Source organism: Chenopodium quinoa, unplaced genomic scaffold, assembly GCF_001683475.1.
Source record: "Chenopodium quinoa cultivar QQ74 unplaced genomic scaffold, ASM168347v1, whole genome shotgun sequence".
NCBI classification, from domain to species: domain Eukaryota; kingdom Viridiplantae; phylum Streptophyta; class Magnoliopsida; order Caryophyllales; family Amaranthaceae; genus Chenopodium; species Chenopodium quinoa.
This window is the reverse complement of record NW_018742238.1, coordinates 2,297,443-2,303,461: the sequence shown is the minus strand read 5'-3', so window position 1 is coordinate 2,303,461 and position 6,019 is coordinate 2,297,443.

The window sequence follows — 6,019 nt, the reverse complement described above, 5'->3', positions numbered from 1 at the left end:
GGTGCGGGTCATTAGCGGGGCGGGTCGGTTGCGGGTCATGATGAATATTTAGCGGGTCATTAGCGGGGCGGGGTAAAAGTAAAACGGGCCATTAACGGGCCATTAACAAATATATATATTGTGCATATTGTGAGGCGCAGTATTAATAATCACTGGTCATGAAAATTCAGGCAAGTGACAAGTTGAAATTCAAGTTACTGTAACATCCAAAATCAGATGTAAAAGTAAATAGCATGATTTAAGTATAAATATCAACCTCTTACTTAGGAATGACAATCAAAAAAGGCCTTAAAATGCCATAAACAAGACCCATAGAAGTACCCTAGTAGATTATAGATCAAACTACAGAAGCCTACTTCCTAATAACAAGCAATTCCGTAAACTCTAATAACACCATCTGTGTATCCACTGAACAGTATTTGGCCATCAGCGCTCCAACTCAAACTTGTGCAGTAGATGACCTGGAAAAAACAAAAGTGAGTTAGCTTATGTTAAAAAACTACTATATATAAAATTCAAAATACTGCATAAACTCCCAAGCAGTATCACAAGCTCTTTGGCTCTGAGTGCTTCATGAACTCGGAACAGCCCCCAGCAAGGAAAAAAAAAAAAAAAACAGAAGCCAATCTTATTGTTCACAAAAAAACAGAAGCCAATCTTATTGTTCACAAAAAAACAGAAGCCAATCTTAAAAAACAGCAAGGACAGAATATTACCTAGTAGAAAGGGTCTGCATCATCATCCTCTTCTACTTCAATGATTTCATCTTCAAGTTCACTATCAACCTCTACTTGATTGCTTTCACGATGCCAATCTTGCATACATACTAAAGCTTGAATTGTTTTTGACTTTAATGAACTTCGCGATGCCGAAACAGTCTTTCCTCCAATACTAAAAGCAGACTCCGAAGCTACAGTACTTACAGGTATAGTCAACAAATCCCGTGCCATCTTAGATACCACAAGATACCTCACAGAACTTTGATGCCAAAACTCCAAAATATCTAATTGTGAATTGAGATCTAAAGCATCATCATCTAGGTACATCTCAAGTTGTGACTTTCCTACTTGAGATCTTGCACTAGTACCGACAAAATGGTCATAATCATCAAAGTAGCTTCTAGCTCCGGAAGTACTAGGAGGAGAAGGAGCAACTACAATAGGTGAACTACTAGCATATTGCAACTTATAGTCCTCAAACATTGACTTCATAGTTCCCAACACCAAGTTAATTCGTCTAGAGACCTCTACACTTCCATATAACTTACTAAAACAATATTCCACAAATTTCAATTTGTACCTCGGATCAAGAATGGCGGCACATGACAAGTACAAATTGTAATCCGACCAATACTTGTCAAATTTTTCAAGCATTGGTTTCACCATTTCCTTTAAATAATCATAAGGACCTTTCTCCGCCTCAAGCAAATGGCGATGCACCATCCATGCACCTTTAAAATACACATTAGAAGTAGGATAATTCACCGTCGAAAACATACAAGTAACCTCATAAAACAACTCCAAAAAAATTGTGAATCACGCTTACTTTTTCCCACTCATCCTCTAAAGGAATATATGATTGAAATGAAGCATGACTAGATCTCAAGTGAAGAAAAACATCTTTGAAGTAAAGAGAAGTGCCAAGCATTTTATACGTGGAATTCCAACGAACATGCATATCAAGGTTCAATTTCCTTTTTACATCAAGGTGAAATATCTTCTCCGCACAATCATAGAATTCTTCACTCCTATGAGAAGATTTGATGATCAACTTTATAAATGAACGAATTTTATCCAAAATTCCACTAATACAAGTCAATCCCTTTTGCACAATAAGATTAATAATATGGGCACAACACCGCACATGAAACAATGTCTCACCACAACTTAACCCTCCTCTAGGAACAAGACGTCTCTTCAAACAAGATATCATTGCATCATTATAAGTTGCATTATCAACGGTAATAGAGAGTATCCTATCATCTAATTTCCATTGGCAAAGAAACATACAAATCTCATTAGCAATACTTACCCCATCATATGGAGGAGCTAAGGCCCTAAACCTAAGAATTTTTTTACGGAGTTTCCAAGAATCATCAACAAAATGAGAAGTGACACAAATGAAATGTTGTCTAGTATGATTTGATTTCCAATTATCGGTTGTTAAACAAATTCTACCCGAAACATTAGACAACAAATCTTTCAATTTATCCCTCTCCAATACATAAGCCTTCAATAAATCTCTATTTGTGGTTGCACGGCCAAATGGTTTAAACTTAGGGGTAGCTCTTTTCATCATTCTCCTAAATCCTTGTTCTTCAACTATAGTGAATGAATGACCTCCCTCAACAATGAAATTAAGAATCTCTTTTCGAAGTTCATTCATGTCAAAAACAAAATTTTCTTCATCACTATCTTCCTCAAATGTAAGTCCTAGAGGCCTATTTGCACACCTCTCTAAATGACGCTTCAAATGAGATGTACCACTATCACGATGTGCAGATAAAATAGAATTACAATGTACACATGTAGCAATTCTCTCACCTTGAACATTCTTCCCTTCAATAAGCTCTCTCCAAACTTTAGACCTCTTCTTTCTCTTTCGTTGCGGAGTGATGTATTCATTATATCCATCATCATGTGCCGTAGAAGTAGTAGTAGTAGTATCATCATCCATATTAATTGTTTTGCCCCTGCCAGCACATTTAGGAGTTCGATCAGGAGAATAGCAAATATAATCAAGCAAAATAAATTATAATTAATTGTTTTGCCCCTGCCAGCACACTTATTAATCAATTCTTATACTACTATAATGAATCAAATCAACACCGAGAACAGAAGACTAATAAGTATCAAAATTACCCACAAATTATAATTAATTGATTTTCGATCACATCATAAAACACGAATTGTAAAGTACAGTATCTATTAAAGTAAGTAGGAACACCAAATAGATCACAGAAATGATTGACCAAGGATGATTAAAGTAATCTCTCCTCAATATGGCTTTCCATTTATTCCACCTCATAACAGTATACGCATTCAAATCTCGACTAATATCAGCATAGTAGAAATTGAAATTATAAATCAATATGCATTTGGTGATTTGGTTCAACAATGTTTGATTATTCCATGTTGATTATTCAATGTTTGATTAATAAGAACAAATTAAGAAAGAGAAAATGATGATACCTGAGACTCTGAGTGCGCGGCTTCAATGGAGAACTCTGAGTGCGCTTCAATGGAGAACTCTGAGTGCACTTCAATTGAGAACTCTGAAGTTGCGCTTCAATGGAGAATTCTGAATGCTTCAATGGAGAACTCTGAAGTTGCGCTTCAATGGAGAACTCTGAGTGCGCTTCAATGGAGGAGAGAGAAAATGGATGTGAGGGTAGAAGTTGAATGCTGACCCTTAGTATTATTATTGGGCTCTTTAGTTTAATTATTAAATTATTGGGCTATAAAATAAAACCCTATAAAAGCCCTATAAAAAATGACCTTATAAAAGCCCTGTCCATTAAAAAATTAAAGGCTCAAAACCCATTAGTATTAGGACCAACTCTTTTGCCATTGGGTAGCCCTACCCAATAACCAGGCCTACCAAGCACATAGTCAAAGATAGTCTGTTTTACCATAGATGCAATCAACAGGAAAGTGAAATTTGGAATTAAAAAAAAATGTCTTTCTTATATAGCATGTAATATAGAGTGCATGTAAAAGAGGTATTAGCTAAATTACATTTTTAAAAAATGAGCAGATATCTTTATAAAAATGCATAAAGTTTGATAATGTCATCTGACTATGATGAATTTGAAGTAGCTCTACATTTAAAAATTAAAAGAATTTTTTTTATAAATTCAATGTTGCCAACAAGAAAATAATAGGCAGCATGAATCCTAATGGTCTGTAGTTGATTCTTACCAATGAATAGATGCATTCTTCTAAACCATTCTGATATCGTTCGTAGAGCATCCTGGAATTATCAAAGAAGTCCTCTGGACACACAGCAGGTAAACACATCTACCAAAGTAAAGGAGAAACAGATTGACAAGAAAAAAGGAAGACAACTAATGCCAAAATTTAAAACAAGGGCTAAATTGGATACTTGTAAAATTTCTGGTACTCCTCTGCACTGAACTTAACATTAGAATGTCCTTCCATAATCTTCCTTGTTCTCGAAAATGCCTCATCCAATATCATCATTCCATCCTCCAAACTTAAGTTGCTAACCATGTTTGACAACTTAAAAGTTAAAACCCACACCGCAGAACAATCTGGAAAGACCAAGCCAATCGTTAACTCAGTTGAAACTTTAGATATATTCCATTTTCTCAATTATAAATCAAACTTGTGCATACCACGATCGTCATAAAGACAATGACAACAATATAAATATTTTTATAAAAAAACAACTCCAAAAAATTAAAAAATGTCTATTCACATTGACAATCAGAATATTAAATATGGTTGGGAACATCCAATTACTGGATTGATATAAGAACAAAACCAAAATGAAATCCAACAACAAGCGAAAGAACGAAAAACCCCATTTGTCCAAGCAAACAAGTTCTTTAAAGTCAGTCACCCAGCATAGGTCATCTCAATGATCTCATAGCCCAAACTCAATTTACAATACAATTCCATTGATGCCTTGTACACTTCAATGCCGTCACATGTAAACTCCCAAGGTACTTCAGCTGTGCTGAGGATTCTAAAGATGTGCCACGTATTTCATGAACAGATGAACCTAAGCAACCTCTTTAACCCAAACTGTAAAATAACATGCAACTCATGGAATCAAATGAAGATGAACCTAATAATGATAGAACAGATTAGAACTACTCTAATGCTCCATAAAGCCCAAGATCAAAAATCCAAACTCGACACCCTACACACTTCAATGACCTCACATAAACATAATGTAGTTAAGGCCATGCATTCTATGAACCTAGTAAGCAACCTCAATGACCAAATCACTGGAAAAATAGCATGCAACACATGGAATCAAACATAAATGAATCTAATTACTGATACAATAGTTTAGACACCTAAAATGTCCATAAACTTAATTACTATGACCTTCATAAAACCCAGAAATGAGGAAAAAATTAAAACTAGGAATCAATTTGGTCTTAAAAGAGGAGTATATTTAATCAAATTAAAAAAAAAAAAACTAGGAATCAATTTGATCTTAAAAGAGGAGTATATTTAATCAAATTAAAAGAAAAAACTAGGAATCAATCTTGATACTTGTATCGAACAAAAGAAAACCCACGAGATTCACCAGTTCTAAAATCAAATCAATCGACAAAAAATCAATAATCAACAAAATTCCCATAAACCCTAGAAAAAAAAAGGAGAGATTTAAGAGAAAACCCTAACAAACCTGCGGTCACGAGGGATGAAGACATCGACAACCTTGCCATACCTATTGAACAAAGGGTACAAATCATCCGCTGTAGTACCTGTCAAAAATCAAAAAAAAAAAAAAAAAATTCTAGAATTAATCGATTAAATTGAGAAATTAAGCAGGAAAAAAATGGAGGAGGAGAAGAGAGAATAGGGGGAAATGCGGAAGGTAATGTTGAGGACGAGGAGAGAGTGGGTGTTGCGAATGTCAGGAGGACCTGCCGAAGTGCGACATTGTTGAAGGTGAGTGCTGCTGCAATTTCCTGAGGAGAGAGAAAGTGAAAAGAGGGGGCGAAGCGTGTGTGGGTGTGCAGAAGTGAGGTGAGAGGAGAGTAGTAGGGTTGAGATCGTTTGGGGTATAACCGTTTTTTTTTAATTTTACAACATCTTTCGCACCGGTTTTGTTATAACCGGTGCGAATTACCCATTTTTAGCACCGGTTTGATTAGAACCGGTGCGAAAACTCTTTCCCACAATCCCGCCTTTTTTTTTACGCACTGGTTTTTCCCATTTAAGTTTTTCTACTAGTGTAAGTCATCTCAATAGACAACCAAATCATCAATTAAATAACGTACCTCTAATGATCAAGTGTCATGCCGGCGTAGATCAAT